The sequence below is a fragment of the Cupressus sempervirens genome, chromosome 8 (assembly GCF_028749045.1).
Source record: "Cupressus sempervirens isolate cs-2001-9-10 chromosome 8, ASM2874904v1, whole genome shotgun sequence".
Taxonomy (NCBI): Eukaryota; Viridiplantae; Streptophyta; class Pinopsida; order Cupressales; family Cupressaceae; genus Cupressus; species Cupressus sempervirens.
Window position 1 is genome coordinate 51273899 of NC_143125.1, and position 20803 is coordinate 51294701.

Below are 20803 nucleotides of genomic sequence, written 5' to 3' on the forward strand. Positions count from 1 at the left end.
ATTTTAGCATTTCATGAAAAATGAAATATGCTTAATGGTTGAGTTAAGGAAAAAGAAAATACTTGTCAAAGATATTGATAGTATGATGAATGATAACATTAATAACTAATAAATAGGTGAAATTATCCTTTGTGAATTATAATATGATTTCATTTGACAATATAATTTACAAAACCATTGTAAAAGTACTAAAAACCAACTAAAGATTATCCTAGTATTTCTTGAATAAAAATAATATGGTAGGATTAGAATATGTGATAGTAGGCATGGACACATTATATGTGTTAGAAATTTTATTTTAGGAAGGAGGAAATATGCAAAGATATTGGTATAGGATTGGAAGAAGTGTGAAGAAGATTGGAATATGTGAAAGATAAAACATTGCATGAAGGTGATGAAGAAGGTATATATGTATGAGAATAATCATGGTTTTGTGTGGGGTCAGGAAGATTAATTCCTAGAGGATTAGAGACTTTTGTATAATCTATCATGAGAGGTGGTGCATAAATGGGAATATTAGGAATGGAGGTTGAAATGGGAATGGAAGATTCAACAGTTGTGGAAGGAGGAGTGTATCTTAACTCTTGAGGACATTCTATTGAAGGGTTAACATGAGTATTAATAGGGTGATCTGTGCCATGTTAAATATAAATGTTATTGTCATCATGATTAATAAGCTTCTTAATAGCCTAAATAGAGGAAACACTATAGATAATTTGATTTTCTTACACAAGCCAATTTTCCAACTTATTAAATTCATGAGAGATCTTTTCAACTTGGGAAGGAGGAACTCTTGAGGCTTCATCTTCATTATGGGAAGATTTATAAGAGTTATTATTCATTATAGGATTAATATCATGAGGAAAAATGTCGGTATCATCATGGGTCCTAGGAAGAAAAGAAGAATCGCGATCAAAAGACCTCATGAGTCTATGACTTCTCCTAATGAGAATCCTATAGGTTGGACTTGATGTAATAAAGCTCATAAAATGGGAGGTTACAATAGGAGACTCTAATGAGATCTAGCCACAAAAAGATGTAAAAATATCAAAATGTAATAATGAGGGTGAAAATATAGATAGATCAAACCTCACAAGATAGCCAAGTTTAACTCCAAAAATTACACAAAGGAGGGAAGGCACACATAAGCAATATAACTCTAGAATTAAAAAGTGGGGATGAGTCAGGTTCACTAAAAATGGTTAGGTGAAAAATGTAAGTGCTTAATAAGAAGTATTTTAAACAAGAATTTCACTTTCTAAACATTCAAATATAAGAGAGAGAGGGGTTTCCCAAGATAACTTTCAATATATCTCAAATTAGATTAACAAAACTCAAATGGGATGAAGGGTTGCCGATACTAAACCTATATTATACTAAGGATGTATGCAAGCAAGTCCTCTTTTATGAAATTTTAATCAATTTTCAATGTGCAGTGTGAATGTAAATTGAACCAATTGATTAAATGACAAGAGTAAAATAGATCTAGATACTATATGTGTGCAATCAACCCAATTAAAATATGGAGATAATTTTGTGTTAAGAGATAAAATAAGGGTGGAAAATTAACCTTGAAATATAGAAAGGAACACATTTTTTCTCTCCAAAAACTATGGTTTTGAAACTTTGACTGAGAATCCAACTACAGGTCTACAATCAAAATAGAAAACCTAGAAAAAAACTCCAAAATCCTAGATCTCCACATACAAGTTTGGGTGATGTCTACCAATAGGTGTTCTTGTGTGCATAATAGGTGTCTGGTGATTGCTAATGGGTTCCTTTGGACATTAATGGATAGTTAAATGAAGTTCCTAGGTTTCCTTTTATACTAGATTTTAGGTGTGACAAAGAAAGACGATGGGGTCACCAAATTTTCCACTTAATTCCCTAAGACAAAACTTGCCTAAAGACCATAAGTACCAGGGATATAGGTCAACTTGGTTGAACTAAACTACTATAGGTCAATTGAGTCAACCTATACTAGTATACATTAATTAGGTCAATCTATACTAGGCTTGAGAAGGGGTAACCTTGAGTTCTTAGAAACTATACATATGAAACTAGAAGAAAAGGAACTGAGTGGAAGAAATAGATTATTGAGAAAAAAATGCATCCATGGTCCATAAAATCACCAAAAGGCAGAGCTAAAAGGTCTTAAATGATGTGTTCTTCCATTTTAACATGGCACACAAATAATAAACATTGATGGAAATAACAACACTATATTATCATCAAGTTGTCCAATAAATAGACAACTACTAACAAGCCAAATAGATTCATTATCCTCATCAAGCTCTTTATTTCTAATATGATATCCCTCATTTTGGGGTTTAGGATATTTATTCTTTATGAGAATAATATCTCTTTTCAACACCCTCTCCTTATGTGAGGGGCATATATGGTATAAATTGGATGGGCCTTTAGATCATATAATATGGAAACTTTTTTCTACTCCAACTCTTTATAGTTTGTTATGAGAAAGATCTTAGTATCTCCATCTAGAAATCATTTTAAATGCCTTCAATTGGCATGATTCTAATTTATTAATCATCTATAGTATCATTAAGTAATTTATTTTTCCTTATTTCATATAAGATATCATTTTTTTAGCATACATGTTACACCTTATGATTTTTGGAATTTCATATCTTATGAGGTATCTTTCCTATACACGTGGGGGACAAGGTTTCTTCATTCCTTTTCTTTTGTCTAAGGATCCACTTTCCTTACTACAATGTCAATTTTTAATCATGTGACTTTATTTTTGTATAAGGAATTATTGTCTTGATTGAGATTCTCTCTTATACAAGAGGTGTAATTCCTTGATCATCCATCTTCTTTATTTACAAAACTATGTTCATAATAAATACTTTCCCATACTTTATGCTTCAAAGTCTTCCATCCTTCACCAAGAATCCCTATTTTTCCCTAAAAAGGGATCAACATGTTCATTCATGTTCTGTTCACTCTTTTTTTTCTTGAAGATGCTATCTTTTTTCAAATATTACTCTTGAGGGTAGATATCATGTCAACGCAAATCTCTTCCTTTCAAGTTTCTATTTTCATAAGTGACAAATTTTTTCATGGTTATCTATTCTCTTAGAGTATGAGAGTAAATTCTCTTAGCCAGGATTATGGCATACATTATTTTCTATGGGTGTATACTTGTTGATGGAAGTAGGAATCCTTGATTCTCTTCCTTATGATACCTACATATACATAACCATCACAAGGAGGGGACGTGCATACAAACTCCATTATAAAATAATTGTACATTTTTAATTATTTTAATTATAGAAGTTGATAATTGACTAGTATAAGTAGTCATTATCGATCCACAAGATTCACAATTATACACACTTATCTCTACAAATAATGGACCTTGATCTATCCATGAAGAGCACAAACATAGGAAATTCCTCTAGTGATAGACTAATCAATTTGTGTATTGAGTACACAGATATTTCTTCATGGATGATAGATCTTAATCCAATCACAAAGAGAATACACAAATTTTTATAGTATTCACTACTAGGCACACAAACCTACCAAACTATTCAATCCAATCTTTTTTAATTCATAGTAAGACACAAAAATATTACTAGGAAAAGTAATCACATTCCTCCCTTTCTCTCTTTTTCTTTCATGGTAGTAGATAATGGATTTTTTACCATCATCGGTGATGCTCTCATTTTTCCTATGTGATCATTTATGATCTTACAATATCTTTTCATATGTGATATTTTTAGATGGGGATTTCTTTGGTGTCATCAAGGATAGAGAATCTCTATAGGAGAAGTCTAATTCTTGCAGCTAGAGATACCATAGTGGAAATACTCAAACACACAAGAAACAATGAACACCAATAGGAGAGAAAAAGTATATTATCACCAAGCATTCCTATAAATAAGGTGTACATTACCATTTTAATGATATAATTGCTAACAAATTAGATACATTCATTATCCCCATCAACCTAGTTCTAGCTAATGATCTCTCAAAATAAAGACAACTTCTACAAACCTACATGCACCTTAGTTTCTTCCCAATTCCTTCTCTTAATCCTTCTTATTGAAATAATAACTCCTACCCTACTTATATACAAGATCACTAGCCATAGGTCATCTTATCCAATCATAAATCCTAAGATCAAAGAAATGCATTACAAACATATATGTTAGGGCCCAAATCCATAGGAAAACCCCCAAATAGATGCATCATGTTGTGCAAATTCATAAGAGGTTCACAAATATATACAAAAAATAACAATGCATCATTTAGTATCACATGTCATAAATCTTTATCACAAGTTGAATCCTATCACCCTAGCCCTTAGAATATGAAAGCCAACATAAGAATAAACTAATCATGAGATAACTTCAATTGTACTCGTCAACAAAAGATTTGAAGATAATAATATGATCTCCATGATATCTAGGCCATGACAATAGGATCCCATTAGATAATGATCCAACTAGACCGATCACTATCTAAAATAATACATTTTTTCTCCAAATGAACACAGATAAACAAACTAAAGGGAAATTATTTTGGGTGATGCAATATTGCCAGTTTCCCAAGGGTACTATTGCATTAGATGCACCGGATGAATAAGAAGATATTTGATAAGATTCAAGACATAACACCCAAAGTAATAGTTAACTCACATATCATCTTCATCAAAAGGAAAATGAATGTGTCAATTCTATAGATGACTACTCATAATATTGTTTATACAAGTATTCACTACAATACTAGTAGCATAGTCTTCAACATTTGGCTTCATTTTGTTCTTATACAAGTTATTAGTACTCGCACCTGTATATGAGAAAATGTTAGTATGCTAATAGAAACCAAATTTAAATAAAGCTTCTACAAACTAAACCAAATTCATAAACTTCAAGATAGACTAAGATGAGCTCTTAATTGAGAATATGAGCCATTAATGGGCTCTCTCAATAAGAAGCTCTCTTGTTGAGTAGCTTTGTCTAAATAGATAGGATGTATGCTCAAGCTTTATGCTTCAAAAAGGGCTTCAATGGATGATTGTGGATTTTTGGTGTGGATAGATGGCTTTAGTATGGATTTGGCTCTCAAAATAGCATTATAACTTTACTTCATGGATTGTGTTATTTTGCAAAGGGGAAGGATCCAATTTATAGGCAAGAGGTTTGAGGGTTTGAGGGCTAAGATGCAAGGATGGGAAAAAGCTTATGGAGGGCTCAGATTGCATGAGAGGAGAGCACATGGATTGTGCTTCCTTATAGCCAATCAAGGAGCGACACATGTCACATGGTGAGAGGATGGAGGAAAGGGGAAGGATGAGTCAACAAAGGAGGCTCAAGGGATAAAATCTTCATAAAGACCCTCATAATGACTTGTAAGAGCAATAAAAGGGCTTGTAAGAGTCATTTATGACCTAGTGGACTTCGTAAAGTTTTATGGTTGAGATATTTTGAGGGTGATGAGAGCAATTTCGACTTGGACTTGATTAGGAAGGTTTTAAGCTTGTTTAGGCTTGTGCAAATGATAAGAGGATGGATTAGGATGGTTTAGGATTAGCTTAGGGATAGGCAAGTGGATGGCATTTAATGAGGGTGGGTGAAGGAGGAGATATTTGTTAACTTTGGCTTGGGTTAGTAAGTTTTAACCCATGTTTAGGGAATGTGACAAGGTTAGGAGGGGATTAGGATTAGGTTTAAAGACATCTTCTAGAAGAGTCTAGATTTTAGATGAGGATAAAGACTTTCTAGAATAGTCTAGAATTTCTTAGGATGAGGATAAATTAGATTTTTAGGAAATAAATAAAGTTTTATTTATTTCAAGGGTTTGGGTTGAGGAGATATTTATTAAAACTTTTTTAATAAACATGAGGATTAATATTTAATTTTAATTAAATATTTTGAGTTGGGGTTAGGGGTAGGAAATGATGAGATTAGCCTTTAATCGAAATTAAAGAAGGATTAGAAGATTTTGGAAGAGGTTATTGGTCATAAGGAAATTGGCCAAGTTTTGGGCAAAAAATAAATTTTTTATTTATTTTAGGATTTTTGGTCAATTTATTAATTAAATAATTAATAAATAAGGAAATAATGTTTAAATAAGATTTAAACATTTTTGGGAGGGATTCCTTAATTAAATATTTTTAATTAAGATAAAGGGATTTAATGGCATAAAAATTAATTAATTAATTAATAAATGATGATGTCATCAGGACTTTTTCAGAAAATAAAAATACTTTATTTTCTAAAGGTTTTTAGGTGTCTACATTTTGCCCCTCTTTGATGTGATGCCGCAAGTGGCATGACATTAAAGATAAGAAAATAAGATGCCCAAGGCTAGAGCAGAAGAGGAGAGAATGGGCTGTGAGATGCCCCCTCAAGAAGGTAGCGAGGAGAGAAAGCGAGGCTCGATGGCTTCTTGAAAAGTAAAAGAATCTGAGATGAGCAAGGAGACTCAGATTGGCAAAGAGAAGGGGCTGAATTAGCTCAAAGTCTCACTATGGGAGAATGATAAAGGAGAATCAGATGCATAAGAGGAAGCAAGCTTAAGACCTTAGGGAAGGTGGAGGATGAAGGAGCAGAGCGCTATAAAAAGGAATCCAGGATAGGGAGATGGATGAGGGGATTATAAAGTTGATGCAATAGGATTTCAAAGAGTCAGATTGGTGGAAGATGGGTTTCAGAGATCCCTAGGACTAGGATTGTGGATCTCGAAAGATGAGGCTTGGTGGATTGATTTGGATTGGTGGATCCCTAAGACTAGGATTTTGGATCCCTAAAGCTAAGAGTGATGAGTGATTCAAAGAGATACTGATGCATAAGCTGGGGTAGGAGAGACAGATGTTGGATATGGATGGGGGATAATAGAGATGAAGGAAAACCACTGAAGCTTTTTGAGCAGGGGGATACTTCAAAGAGAAGTACCACCATGTAGTTGAGCACTAGATTTGCTATAGGACTGTTGGTTAATTGCCAAGGTTACCAAGAACATCAAGGCCTTTTCACCAACTGTCCAGAGGACTGACAAACTGACTCAAAAAAAACACACAAGGATTGCCCCAGTATCACACATGAATCCCAGAGGAAGCAGTGTGGAAATGACATTGGAGAACCCACAAGCAGAAAAGAAAAACAAACGAAAGACCTGATCAAGACCTTATGCTCTAATTGCCCCATTTGCAGCATACCATGATATGGAAGATCGTGGCAACCTTGAGGAGGGAACAAGGAGATTGCTTGGAAAAGATACTTCAAGACCCAAAAGGGAAGATCCCAAATCAAAAGAAAGTGAAAATCCAAAAGAGAACCATTTGCCAATGAGATGGGTAGGACAAGGTACTAATGGACCAAGATCAGACATGAGGAAAGCTATATCCTGCAAGGACCTATCGGAGAGCACCTAAGCTGGTGGATTTGGATGAGTGATGTGTATGGCAAGCTGAACTAAGAAAGATAACACTTTGGTGATAGGAAATCTAGCTAAAGGATGCATTGGAATATCTAACCAAAGTGTGCGATGTGTGCAAGATGTTGACCAAGGATGAACTGACACGAACGCTGGATAGATACAATGGTACTAAGCTAAAGAGGATGTACAAGCTGATGGACCAAGATATGTTACAAATGTACAAGTTTTTTCATGTTTTGGTTTTTGTGAGATGGAAATGTTTGTGAAGGATGGGATGTCTATAATAGGTGATAGGTGGATAGGTAGATGGTTTGCGAAAAGATTGAGTGAAAATGGGGTTTTGTGTGTGCACGTGATAGTATACAAGCTAGGATACAAGATTATTTATAGGCTGGAATATGGTACAAACCTTGGACAAGATTCAGATAGACAAGGTATGGTACAAGATTTACAAGGTATAATACAAGCTTTGGTACAAGATTTACAAGCTGTACAGGAGGTATTTACAAGCTTCATCAGATTTTGGATATTTGGTTGGAACACCAAGGGAACAAGCAAGTGTGTCTTATGAGATGGTGGGTAAATGGATGAGGGATAGGATAGTGATAGATAATGGATTAGTCTTTAGTACACAAGGTGCCTGAATTACCAGGTTTTCACCAAGGTACCTATCCAGAGTGCTTGAATTGCCAAGTTTTCACCATTGGACGCTTATTTCTCTTTACTATTTTTTTCTTTTGTATTTTTCAAAAGCCTGGTATACCAAGGATCTTCAAGCATAGAACTTCTTGAGATGAATGATGTTAGTAGGATCATTCAAGAGTTCTCCTTCTGGTGTAGCTAGCTGATAAGCTCCAGAGCCAAAGGAAGCAGTGACAACATAAGGACCAAGCCATGTAGGTTCAAACTTGCCTTTCTTTTCTCGATCTACTTGGACTTTCATGTTTTCTTTGAGGACCATGTCACCTGGCTGAAAGTTTCGTGGAAGCACCTTCTTGTTGAAATTTCTTTAGAGATGAGTTTGATAGACTGTGAGATGATCATAGGCTTGTTGCCGCTTCTCGTCTAAGAGATCTAGCTAGGTGAGTCGAGCTACTCTATATTCTTCATCTGATATTTGCCCTTGCAAAGATATGCACAAGGAGGGAAGTTCAACCTTTATAGGTAGTACCGCTTCGGCACCATAGACTAGGGAGTATGGAGTTGTGCCTGTGGATGTACGAAAGGAAGTTCGATAGGCCCATAGGGCTAGATTTATTTGTAGGTGCCAATCACAGCCGGAATCATTGACAACTTTCTTTAGAATTTTGAGGAGGGTTTTGTTAGTTGCCTCTGCCTGGCTGTTACCTTGTGGGAAATATGGGCTAGAAAAGTGGTGATGGATGTGGAGGGAAGTGCATAATTCTTCCATGTTGAGATTTTCAAAGTTACCTCCGTGGTCGGTGAAGATGGTGGATGGGATGCCGAAGCGGCAAACAATGTGGTACAAGATGAACTTGGAGACCTGAACTCCTGTAGCTGAGACTAGGGGGACTGCTTCCACCCATTTAGTGAAATAGTCTGTAGCTGTTATTATCCATTTATGTCCATTAGATGAGAGGGGTGTGATAGTTCCAACTAGATCAAGGCCCCAACAAGCGAAAGGCCAAGGTGGTGCAATAGGCTATAGATCTTGTGCCGGAGCATGCACAAGATTTGCATGCTGCTGACATGGGAGACACTTTCTGACAAAGTCACAGGAGTCTTCTTCAATGGTAGGCCAATAGTAGCCTGCTCTAAGGATTTGTCACGCTAGGACAATACCACTCGTGTGGGCACCGCAAAGTCCAGAGTGTACTTCCTTTAACACCATCGCGGCCTCATTTTGGTCTAAACATCGAGAGAGAGTATCGTGATAACCCCGACGATATAGGGTATTGGCTATGATAACATAGCGGGATGATTTTTGAATGAGGTTCTGGTGTTGGGTACGTATGAAGTGAGGGGATATGATACCATCGTTAAGGTAAGCATGAATCTCATGGTACCAAGGGGATTGGGGACCGACCAAGATACAAACATGATTTGAATCCTCATTCGCATAGGCGGGTGTGAGGAGCTGCTCCACTAAAAACTCATACTGTGTAGCTGCTTGGGGAATTTCCAAGAGCGAGCCTATAGTAGCCATAGCATCTGCTGCTTTGCTCTGTATTCGAGGCACTTGTGTAAACTGAAACTTTGTAAAATGTTGGGTTAACTGATCAACCAGCTCTTTGTAGGGTAATAGCTTTTCATCTTTGGTTTGATATTCATTTAGGGCTTGCTTGATGATGATTTGAGAATCGCCAAAGATTTGTAGCTCAACAATGTTCCATTCTGCAGCTATCTTTAATCCTGCTATGAGGGCCTCATATTCAGCTATATTGTTGGTGCTAGGGAATTGTAGCTTGAAGGCTTTTGGAATGTAATCTCCTTGAGGTGTGACCAACAATATTCCTGCCCCTGATCCATGAGATGTGTATGAGCCATCAAAATAAAGTTTCCATGGGGGTTGTTCTTCAATTAGACAGATATGCTCATCTGGAAATTCTGTGATCAATGGATAAGCATCTATTAGAGGTGCATCAGCTAGGTGATCTGCTATAGCTTGCCCTTTGATTGCCTTTCTATCCACATACTGGATGTCAAATTCACTAAGGAGCATAACCCATTTGGCCAAACGGCCTGTAAGTGCTTTTCTAGAGAGCATATACTTGAGAGGGTCAATCTTGGAGACTAGTTGGATGGTATGACTTAGCATGTAATGGCGAAGCTTTTGAGTTGAGAAAACAACTGCCAAACAAGCTTTTTCCATAGGAGTGTAATTGATTTCATAACCAACTAGGGTTCTACTGATGTAGTAGATGGATCTTTCTCTGTTGTAGTCATCAAGCTGTGCTAGAAGTGCCCCTAGAGCAGTAGGTGTTGCTGATATGTAAGAAATCAGGGGAGGACCAGGAATTGGTGGAACCAAGATAGGGGGATTGATGAGATACTGCTTGAGATGGTCGAAGCTGCGCTGACATAAAGGATCCCACTTGAAGTTCTCATCCTTCTTCAGTAAATGTGAAAATGGTGTACACTTATCTGCAAGCTGGGAGATGAAGCGCCAAACAGATTGGAGCTTTCCTTGAAGAGAGCGAAGCTGTCACAGTGTCTGGGGAGGAGGCATGTCTAAGATAGCCTTGACCTTCTTAGGGTCGATCTCTATACCTCATTTAGAAACTATGAAACTTAGAAGCTTGCCAGATGTGACCCCAAAGACACATTTCTTGGGATTCAGCATGAGATGATATTTGGCTAACCTATCAAAGACTTTCTCCAGGTCAGCAAGATGATCCATGAAGGTATGAGACTTGACCAAGATATCATCCACATAATCTTCCAAAATGCTATGGATGAGATAATGAAAAATGGCTGTCATAGCTCTTTGATAGGTAGCCCCAACATTCTTTAGGCCAAAAGGCATCATGTTGTAGCAAAAGGTTCCGCAAGGGGTAGTGAATGCTATCTTATGCTGATCCTCTTCTGCAATCTTGATTTGATTATACCCAGAAAATCCATCCATGAGGGACAAAATTTCATGTCCAGCTGTAAGATCTACAATCATATCTATGTTGGGCAAGGGAAAATCATCTTTTGGACAAGCTTTGTTAAGATCTCTAAAATAAGTGCAGATTCTGATGTCACCGGAAGGTTTAGTGACAGGGACCATGTTGGAGATCCACTCTGAGTAGTTGATAGGTCGGATAACCTTAGCAGCTAACATTCTTTCTAATTCAGCTTTGACCAATAATGCCACCTTGGGGTGCTTTTTTCTAAGCTTTTGTCTGACGGGCTTGATCTTTGGATCAACTGCAAGATGATGAACTACAAGCTTTGGATCAAGTCCTGGCATGTCCTGATATGACCATGCAAATCAGCCAATGTTCTCTCTTAAGACCTCAAAGAGGAGGTTAGCTTGGTCTTGTGATAGGGATGCAGCAATGTGAACAAGTCTGGGGATCTCTGATGAACCAATGTTGACTTCTCGAGTATCCTCAATTAGAATAGAAGACACCTCTGGTCGATTATCTTGAGGAGGCAATGCTAAATCCTCATGTTCTTCTGGATTTTCTTGCTAAGGAGTTCTCTTTGTTGCCTTAGCTAGTCTTAGATTCACCTTAGTTCCAGTTTTGGGTGTATCAGAACTAGGTTGGGGATTTTCTCCAAAATACCCCTTGGGATCTAGCTTGTAGATATAGGCAGAATCTGGCTTTGTTTTCTTGTGAGGAGTTTCAGCTCCCATGAATCTTAGAAGTGCCTCCTCTGATGTGAACTCATCGATGTGTATGACACTTGGTTGGTCCCAATCTATGAGTTGTGGATGGGCGAGTGGTAGGTCAATGAGGTGGATGGATAGTTCTTGGAGAACAAAGTCTCCAAGGGAGGTTTGGTCTAGGATATCGTCGTAGGCTCTCTTTTCAACTTCCTCAGGAATGTCTTCGATTTCGACAAGGTTGTGGTGAATGTTTAAAAAAGCGTGACCGTTCTCATTGGTGCCCCCAATTGTGGGTATGCCAAAGCCAAGACCTGACTTCGATTCCCACTTGTGTGCGTCGATGGGGCACTACATGCCTCTTTCTTCTGGTCCTAGACCACCACCTTGATAGTTCCATTTTTCAGTGATGAGCTTATGTTCTTGGGGATACTTTTGGCTGAAGTGATCAAGGCGTGCTTGATTTCTTTGAGGTGCATCCTTATGTAACCATTTGTTGATATCTGGAGTCAACTCCTCATGAAGAGGGATTTTTGAGGATACAAAGGTTGTTGGGCCAAACTGTTTGTATCGAGGAGGTGGAACCTCCTTAGCTTTGTGATATGTCAGTCGTCCATGGGCATGTGGATCAAGTGGGAGTGCCTCGACAGCAAATGCATCTGACAGACTATACTCTCCACAACCTTTGTTATTGATCTTCACGGTAGACAGGGTAGAGGCGAGGATGGTTTCTGGGTCATTATAAGTGTGGGATGAGCTGGCAATGGATGTGCCGATATCAATTCCAGGGCAATGGTTTGTATATGAAGCTTCAACCGCATTGCAGTAAGCAAAGGGTTCTGGATCGGCATGGATGGTTACCTCAGTGCCTTGATGCGGAAATTTGATGCACTGATGGTAAGTGGATGGAACGGCTTTCATGGCATGAATCCATGGGCGACCAAGGAGGATGTTAAATGGTAGGTTTAGATCAATAACATGGTAGAGTGTCTCTTGGATGACTGGCCCAACCTTGATTGGCAGAAAAATAGTTCCTTCTGTGGTTCTTTCCAAGTTGTCATAAGCTTTGATGGTGATAACCTCACTGATGATATCTGCCTCAGTATACCCAGCTTGTTTTATGAATTTTAGGGTGCAAATATTCAAGGCTGATCCATTATCTATCATTACTCTTTTTACAGCAAAGTTGGATACCATGATGGCTATGCGAAGTGGAAGGGTGTGATCTGGCTCGACCACGGGTATGTTGATGGGTTTGAACGATAGGGCACATGAGGATGAGAGGTGTCCAAAAAGATTACGAAAATTAGTAGCATTGATATCAGAAGGGACACGAGATTCTATGAGAGCACTGTTAAGGATGTTCTTGTACATAGGACTAGTGCGAAGAAGGTCTAAAATGGAGATTTGGGCTGGCATGTTCCCAAGGTGTTCCAAGATATTGTACTGGCTTTTTGATGGAGCTGATGGTGTTGGTGTAACAGGTGGGCCTATGATGTTAAATTGCGCTCTTTGAGTGGTGACTGCACACTCATTGTTTGGTCCTTGGATATTGATAACATTGACGGAAGGCTCTTTCTTGGATATACAACCTATAAGGCTACCATAGTCTATATAGGATGAAGTGTGGTCATTGTTCTTCCCATGCTGTTGGTTTGGCTGACGGTTGTTGGTGTTGTTGTTGTTGGTTTGGATAGGTTCTTTTCTAGGATTTTGGTTGTGGTGTGGAGGAAAAGCATTTTGATAGATCTGTAAGCCTGCATTGGGAGAGGTTTGGGCACCGACAGTGATTTCCTTCTAATCAATGAGGTCCTGCACATAGTCTTTCAGTTTCATGCATCTGAGGGTAGTGTGACCTTTTACCCTATGAAATTTGCAGTACTCATTATCTTTGTACCATGCAGCTTTGGATTGGCTTAGGTCAATTTGCTGGGTAGGAGGAAATTTGATGAGGTTTTCTTTGACTAATTTCTCAAAAATGACATCCAATGGCTCACCAAGGGGTGTATAGTTTCTAGGTGTAGGTTGGAATCTAGGATTTTGTCCTGCAGCTACATTGATGGCATTAGCTTGATTGCTAGACCCTTGGAAGTTGGGTCTTGGATTGTGGTTTTGATAGCTTTGGTTATTCTTTTGTTGGTAGTTGATAGCTTGTTGATTTTTTGGTTGATATGGTGGGTTGGACTGGTTGTGAGAAGGACCAACAATATTCACATGTCTGGTGTCAGTGACGCCATCTGTTGCAACGTGCTTGTTTTTGTTCCAATACCTAGACTTGTCATTGGAATGTGATTGATTTTGGTTGGCTTCCTTGTAAAGCTTGACCACACCATATTTAATGAGTCCTTGCTCAAGGATCATTCCTTTGTGTTTGATATCTTTGTAGGTTTGCAAATAGTTCATGGTCATGTGGTGAGCCAAGCTAGGATGGGAATTATCAATAAACATTTTCACCACATGGTGTTCTAGCAAGGTGCAGGATATGCGGGTGGTAAGGGTTTTCCATCTTTGCAGGTATTCGGCAAGGCTTTCTCCACCTTTTTGCTTGGTGTGGACAAGATCAACTATTGATAGCTCTGTTTCAACAAGATGGGCATATTGGGCTACAAATGCCTCAGATAATTCAGCAAAGTTTTTAATTGTGCCATAGGGGATTCTATAAAACCATTCAAGAGCTGGTCCAGCTAAGCTTTTGGGAAAAAGGCGCAAGAGGAAGACATCATTGTATGCTACGTCCTGGCAGTGCATGTAAAATTCTTTGATATGTGTGACAGGGTCTCCTTTTCCTCTGAATTTGTCAAATTTGGGTACCTCAAAGTGTTTGGGAAATGGTGTCATGGTAATGGCTCTGTCAAATGGGTAAGGACACACATTCTCAAACTTGAATGTCTTCGGATCATTCCCTTCTTGGATGGCTTTCAGAGCTATCTTCATTTGCTCCCATTCTGAATTGATAGGTGATGGATGGGGTGCCCCCAATGTAGGAGTGCCTTGAGGTAGGTATGTGCTATATGGGGCCACTAAATATGGATGGCTATGAGGGATTTGCTGATAGGGATTGTACATTGTTTGGGCAGCTACATGGTGGATGACAGGTTGCTGAGGGGGAGGTGGCGCATATTGTTGCATGTGCTGCGAGGCTTGCTATTGATATGGGATTTGAGGTTGGGATTGATGAACATAAGTTGGCTGTGGGATAAATGAATTGCTTTGTGGAGGTAAGGTATAAGATGGTTGAGAGGCTTGGGGAAAGGATTGGGGGGCTTGTGGGGTTTGACCAATATATGTGGGTTGTGCCCCCATTTGGGATGGTATCTGCAAATAATTGGTGGTTGGCTGGGGTGGTGGATTACCTCCTAGAAGTGGCATTGAAAAGTAGTTGGTAATTGGAGGTAATGGATTAGTTGGTGGTGGAGGTGCTGGGAATTGAAAGCTTGGGAATGGAACTGATGGGGTTTGATAGATTTGTGGTTGGATTTGGAAGCTTGGTAGAGTGGTGGAAGGGGCTGGGGTCACTTGGGAGTTTGGTAGAAAATTGGTAGTAGCTTGTGGGATTTGATAGCTTTTTGGAGTGAGGGTAGTAGCTTGTAGATTTTTGGCTAATGGTATTGAGCTCCCAAGACCTAATGGAAATGATGGGATTGTGCTTTGGGCTGTAGTGAACAAGCTAGGGGTGATGAAAGGTGTATTACTTGGCCCCATGGGTGGCATCCCTGTTGTATATTGCTGAGGTTGGCCAAAGATGCTAGCACTAATTTGGGAGATGGGTGGATTTGGAAGGCTGGGTTGGGGAGCAGCAACAGCAATAGTCAAGGGGGTGAACGGTGAGCTGTTTTGGGTAAAGGGGGTTTGGAGCGGAGAGGTATGAACCAAGGATGGAGTGGTGGTGGATGGGTTGGCTTGCGGCATGGAGATTTCAACTTGGGTGGATGATGGTATGTTTGGGTCTGTTGGATCATATGGATTGGCTGGAGTCTCTTCTTTTGGCATATATTGAGGATAATTTGGATCATAAGAGCATATGGGTGGTGGTAGCTGCCCAAACAATGGGTGAGATGGATCTGATAATGGAGTGGGTCTTCCAAAGTCAAAGGTTCCTACATTTTCCCTTCGAAAATTAGCCATGATTGTCTCTTTGTTCTTGTCTATAATGGCATTTACCAATACTACATTTTCTGGTTGGTTCATGAAAGCTTCAATGTCAGTACATGATGGCATAGCTTTCTCTGAGCTGAAGGATGGCTGAGTGCTCAAGGGGGGTGAGGTTGTTTGATCCAAATGATAGGGCTCCATTGTTTCTTTCTTCTTGGCTAAGCGAGTGACAGGTGGCATGAAAAATGCTCCTAGGGATGAGATGCAATAATGCTGATGGATGCAAAAGGGGGAAGGCTTCTCTATGCAAATGATTTCCTAGGTTAAGGCAAAGCTATATGACAAAACCTAAGGAGGATTGGGTTGGAGATTCTAACTTCAAAGATATGTTGCCAAAGCATGAAAGGTCTACTTTCCTATGTGCAAGCTTGGTGGTGATTGTGTCAACTTAAGGATAGACTGATGATCCTTTAGGAAGAACACGAGATTGACCACTTGTGGATCCCAACCTTTAGCTCAAGGTGATGAGGGATAACAAGTGACAAAGCTGGATTACCCTAGACAAAGCTCTGTCAAAGGGATAACCTTGGTGAGATTGATGGATTTGGAAGATTTTAGGAGTGGCGATCTTTTGGCAAAAGTGACAACAATTTTGAAGGCTTGGATGTGAGGTTTTGATTGCTGGCTAGATGGTTTGATTCTAAATAAGATGGATGAGCTAATAATGCTTAAGGGGATAACCTAAGATGGCTGGCTTTTCTACAAAGATTACTCTAAAGTGGAGCTAATCCAAGAAGATGTGGAGAAACAAGGGTGTCTAATCATAGAAATCATGCCTAATTGGTAAGGCATAAGCATGATTAACTCCTGGATGTTGGCTAAATTTGATGGTGCGCTCTAACCAGGCCTCTTGAAGTGCTTCGTCGGTAGCTTTGTCCTTTGCTTTGTGGAGTTTGGCAATTTGTGGGCTTGGTGTTATTTCTTTTCTCTTGGCTGAAAGTTCTTGGTATGCTAGAGATGGTTTGAGTTTAACTTTGTGAAACTTCTGTTTGGGTTTGGGTTGCTCTGACATCAATTTCTGAATCTGCTTGGCTTTGAGAGATCTTGGTTGTTTTGCTTCAACTCGTTCAACTTCTGGAATAGGCAGTGACTATGCTAAGTATGCCCTAAGCTAGGATTGACCAAGTTTGGCAAACATTCATTCAACAAATAAAAGATCAAGCAATAGATAGAAACAACCAAATAGAAGTTTTTGATTCTCAGAAAGTGATACTTGCGCCAAGGAGTGTGTATGTTCTACAAATGTTTCGATCAGTCATCTCAAACACATTAACATCCTAGATGGTTGTCTACAAGGTTGATAGTTGGTTTAGCTAAGGAGTCCTCAATCTACCCAAGGTACATGAGGCCCAAATCCGTAGATGAGACCAAAAAGATGTCACACATCTGAGAGGAGCGGTAACCCACTTCTCCTCTTTCACTTCTCAAGGGTATAAAGTTCCTTGAGGCTTAGCCCGAGTGACAAAATTTTGATCCCAAGAGAGGTGTCTTTTGATTCACCTCCCAATTCTTATACTCTGTCAGAACGCTGGAGTTGAGGTCATCCAAGGGGTGATGAAATCCCCAAGAAGGCCTCCTAAAAAGAAACAAGGTTTTGGATCCTAATCTTATGCACCCAAGATGGCCTCGAAAGACGACAAGGGAAGAGAAGACTTGGATGACCTTGGGCTAAAAAACACGCTTGTTCTTTTACCAACTAACTCTTATGTTTGCTAATCTAGACTTTGCAAGCACTCATGTTTAAGAGACAATGTTCAATTCCAACTTGAAGCACCAACAAAAGTAAATCGATCGAAGAATGCAAACAATAAGAAGAGTTAGGGTCAACAAAAGAAAACTCGCGCGCCCAGAGGCCCTCCACGTCAAGTATCGATTAATTTTCTTTAAGGCATTCAAGATTGAGTGTGAGTTTTTTTTAAGCCCAAAACAAAAGTGTGTGAGATTCGATTTCAAGCGCACGCTCGGAGGCTCTCCACATTAGTTGTTGTTCAATTTTAGTGCCCAAACTTGAAGTGTGATCGATTTAATCTAGAGTTTTGATCATTTAAGAATTTTGATAAAGTTAAAGCAAACATTCAAAGACCAAGTGAGTGAGTTAGATTGTGGAACATTTAACACCTTTTTCAAGTAGACCCATCCCCATAAATGGCGCTGAGATTGCAACCAATGGTTAATATTTGATGGGTGATTAGAAAAGAGGTGAGTCCAAGGAACTACTCAAATTGATTTTTACAAATTTGTATTTTAACTTAACAAGATTTTTTAAATGTTCAAAAATCAAACTTTACCTAGATTGCATGTGGAAAAGAGATTTGTTTTGTTCAATTTTTAGAAGCTCCAAATGAAGTGTTTGATATTTCAATGGTTAATTGATCCTTAGAATTCAAGATTGGATTTGTTGTTTTAATCATGCATTCAAGGAAAATTTGATTTTAATCCATGGCATTCAAGAGTGATTTTAGCAACATGCATTCAAAGAAAAGTGGTTAAACATTCAAGTGTTTTCTTTTGAGCATTCAAGATTGAGATTTTGTGTGTTGTTTTAAGAACTTTGAAGTGCTTTATTTTAACCTTAGATCATTCAAGATTGTTTTGGACTCAAAGTGAAAATGACTCTTTGGACTTTGGTTTTCATTCAAGATTTTGTGTTCTAGTTTGCATATTTTAAGCCCAAAAATGATATTCCTAGATTGTTTTGATGCATGAAAATCCTAAGAAACATTCAAGATTTTGCAATAAGACATTTGTTTGGAACAAATAACAAAGCTTTTAGGACAATTTTTGGCAACCATTTAGGACTCTTAGTTTTCATGAGATTTTTTAAAAGAACTTTAGTGTGCACTTAGTGTTGATTTTGAACCTTTTGAAATGGAAACTTGAAGTTCTTTTTAAATTCCCAAAAATGAAGTGTTCCTAACTTTGCATGAATGCATCTAAAACCTTGATGTTGCAAGGATGCAAATGATTAGATTGGTTTAGTTTCACTTGTTAAAAAATTTTTTCTTTCTTGCAAATTTTTAATTTTTCAATGGATTTAAGTATGATTTGGGGGTTCATTTTAAGCACTAAAAAGAAGTGTGTATGATTTTGCTTCCTTAAAAAAAAATGGCCAAGATCTCCCACAAGAAGAAGAAGAAGAAGTAGATGGAATAAGAAGAATATAGACAAGAAGAGGAAGAAGAATTTCAAGTTCTTTGTCCACCTATAAGCTTGAAAAATTTGCAAACACTATGAGATAGATTATGAGTTCCTTTGTCTTCTTCATGCTCATGTGGACCTACAAAACCATTTTATACAATCCTACCAATCACAAAAACAAGAAAAATTAGCCAAAATCAGCAAATAACATACAAAACATGACTAAAAAAGCTAATGAAGATGACCCATGCGGGGTCCCACCGGGCGTGCCAAAATGTATATGAGAAAATGTTAGTATGCTAATAGAAACCAAATTTAAATAAAGCTTCTACAAACTAAATCAAATTCATAAACTTCAAGATAGACTAAGATGAGCTCTTAATTGAGAAATTGAGCCATTAATGGGCTCTCTCAATAAGAAGCTCTCTTGTTGAGTAGCTTTGTCTAAATAGATAGGATGTATGCTCAAGCTTTATGCTTCAAAAAGGGCTTCAATGGATGATTGTGGATTTTTGGTGTGGATAGATGGCTTTAGTATGGATTTGGCTCTCAAAATAGCATTATAACTTTACTTCATGGATTGTGTTATTTTGCAAAGGGGAAGGATCCAATTTATAGGCAAGAGGCTTGAGGGTTTGAGGGCTAAGATGCAAGGATGAGAAAAAGCTTATAGAGGGCTCAGATTGCATGAGAGGAGAGCACATGGATTGTGCTTCCTTATAGCCAATCAAGGAGTGACACATGTCACATGGTGAGAGGATGGAGGAAAGGGGAAGGATGAGTCAACAAAGAAGGCTCAAGGGATAAAATCTTCATAAAGACCCTCATAATGACTTGTAAGAGCAATAAAAGGGCTTGTAAGAGTCATTTATGACCTAGTGGACTTCATAAAGTTTTATGGTTGAGATATTTTGAGGGTGATGAGAGCAATTTCGACTTGGACTTGATTAGGAAGGTTTTAAGCTTGTTTAGGCTTGTGCAAATGATTAGAGGATGGATTAGGATGGTTTAGGATTAGCTTAGGGATAGGCAAGTGGATGGCATTTAATGAGGGTGGGTGAAGGAGGAGATATTTGTTAACTTTGGCTTGGGTTAGTAAGTTTTAACCCATGTTTAGGGAATGTGACAAGGTTAGGAGGGGATTAGGATTAGGTTTAAAGACATCTTCTAGAAGAATCTAGATTTTAGATGAGGATAAAGACTTTCTAGAATAGTCTAGAATTTCCTAGGATGAGGATAAATTAGATTTTTAGGAAATAAATAAAATTTTATTTATTTCAAGGGTTTGGGTTGAGGAGATATTTATTAAAACTTTTTTAATAAACATGAGGATTAATATTTAATTTTAATTAAATATTTTGAGTTGGGGTTAGGGGTAGGAAATGATGAGATTAGCCTTTAATCGAAATTAAAGAAGGATTAGAAGATTTTGGAAGATGTTATTGGTCATAAGGAAATTGGCCAAGTTTTGGGCAAAAAATAATTTTTTAATTTATTTTAGGATTTTTGGTCAATTTATTAATTAAATAATTAATAAATAAGGAAATAATGTTTAAATAAGATTTAAACATTTTTGGGACGGATTCCTTAATTAAATATTTTTAATTAAGATAAAGGGATTTAATGACATAAAAATTAATTAATTAATTAATTAATAAATGATGATGTCATCAGGACTTTTTCAAAAAATAAAAATACTTTATTTTCTAAAGGTTTTTAGGTGTCTACAGCACCATCTGTAATAACCTTATAGAATTTTACCTTCTAATTTACTAAGATTCCATAATAATTGTAGTCCTTGCATAGGCTTGGGTTCCTTCTTACTCA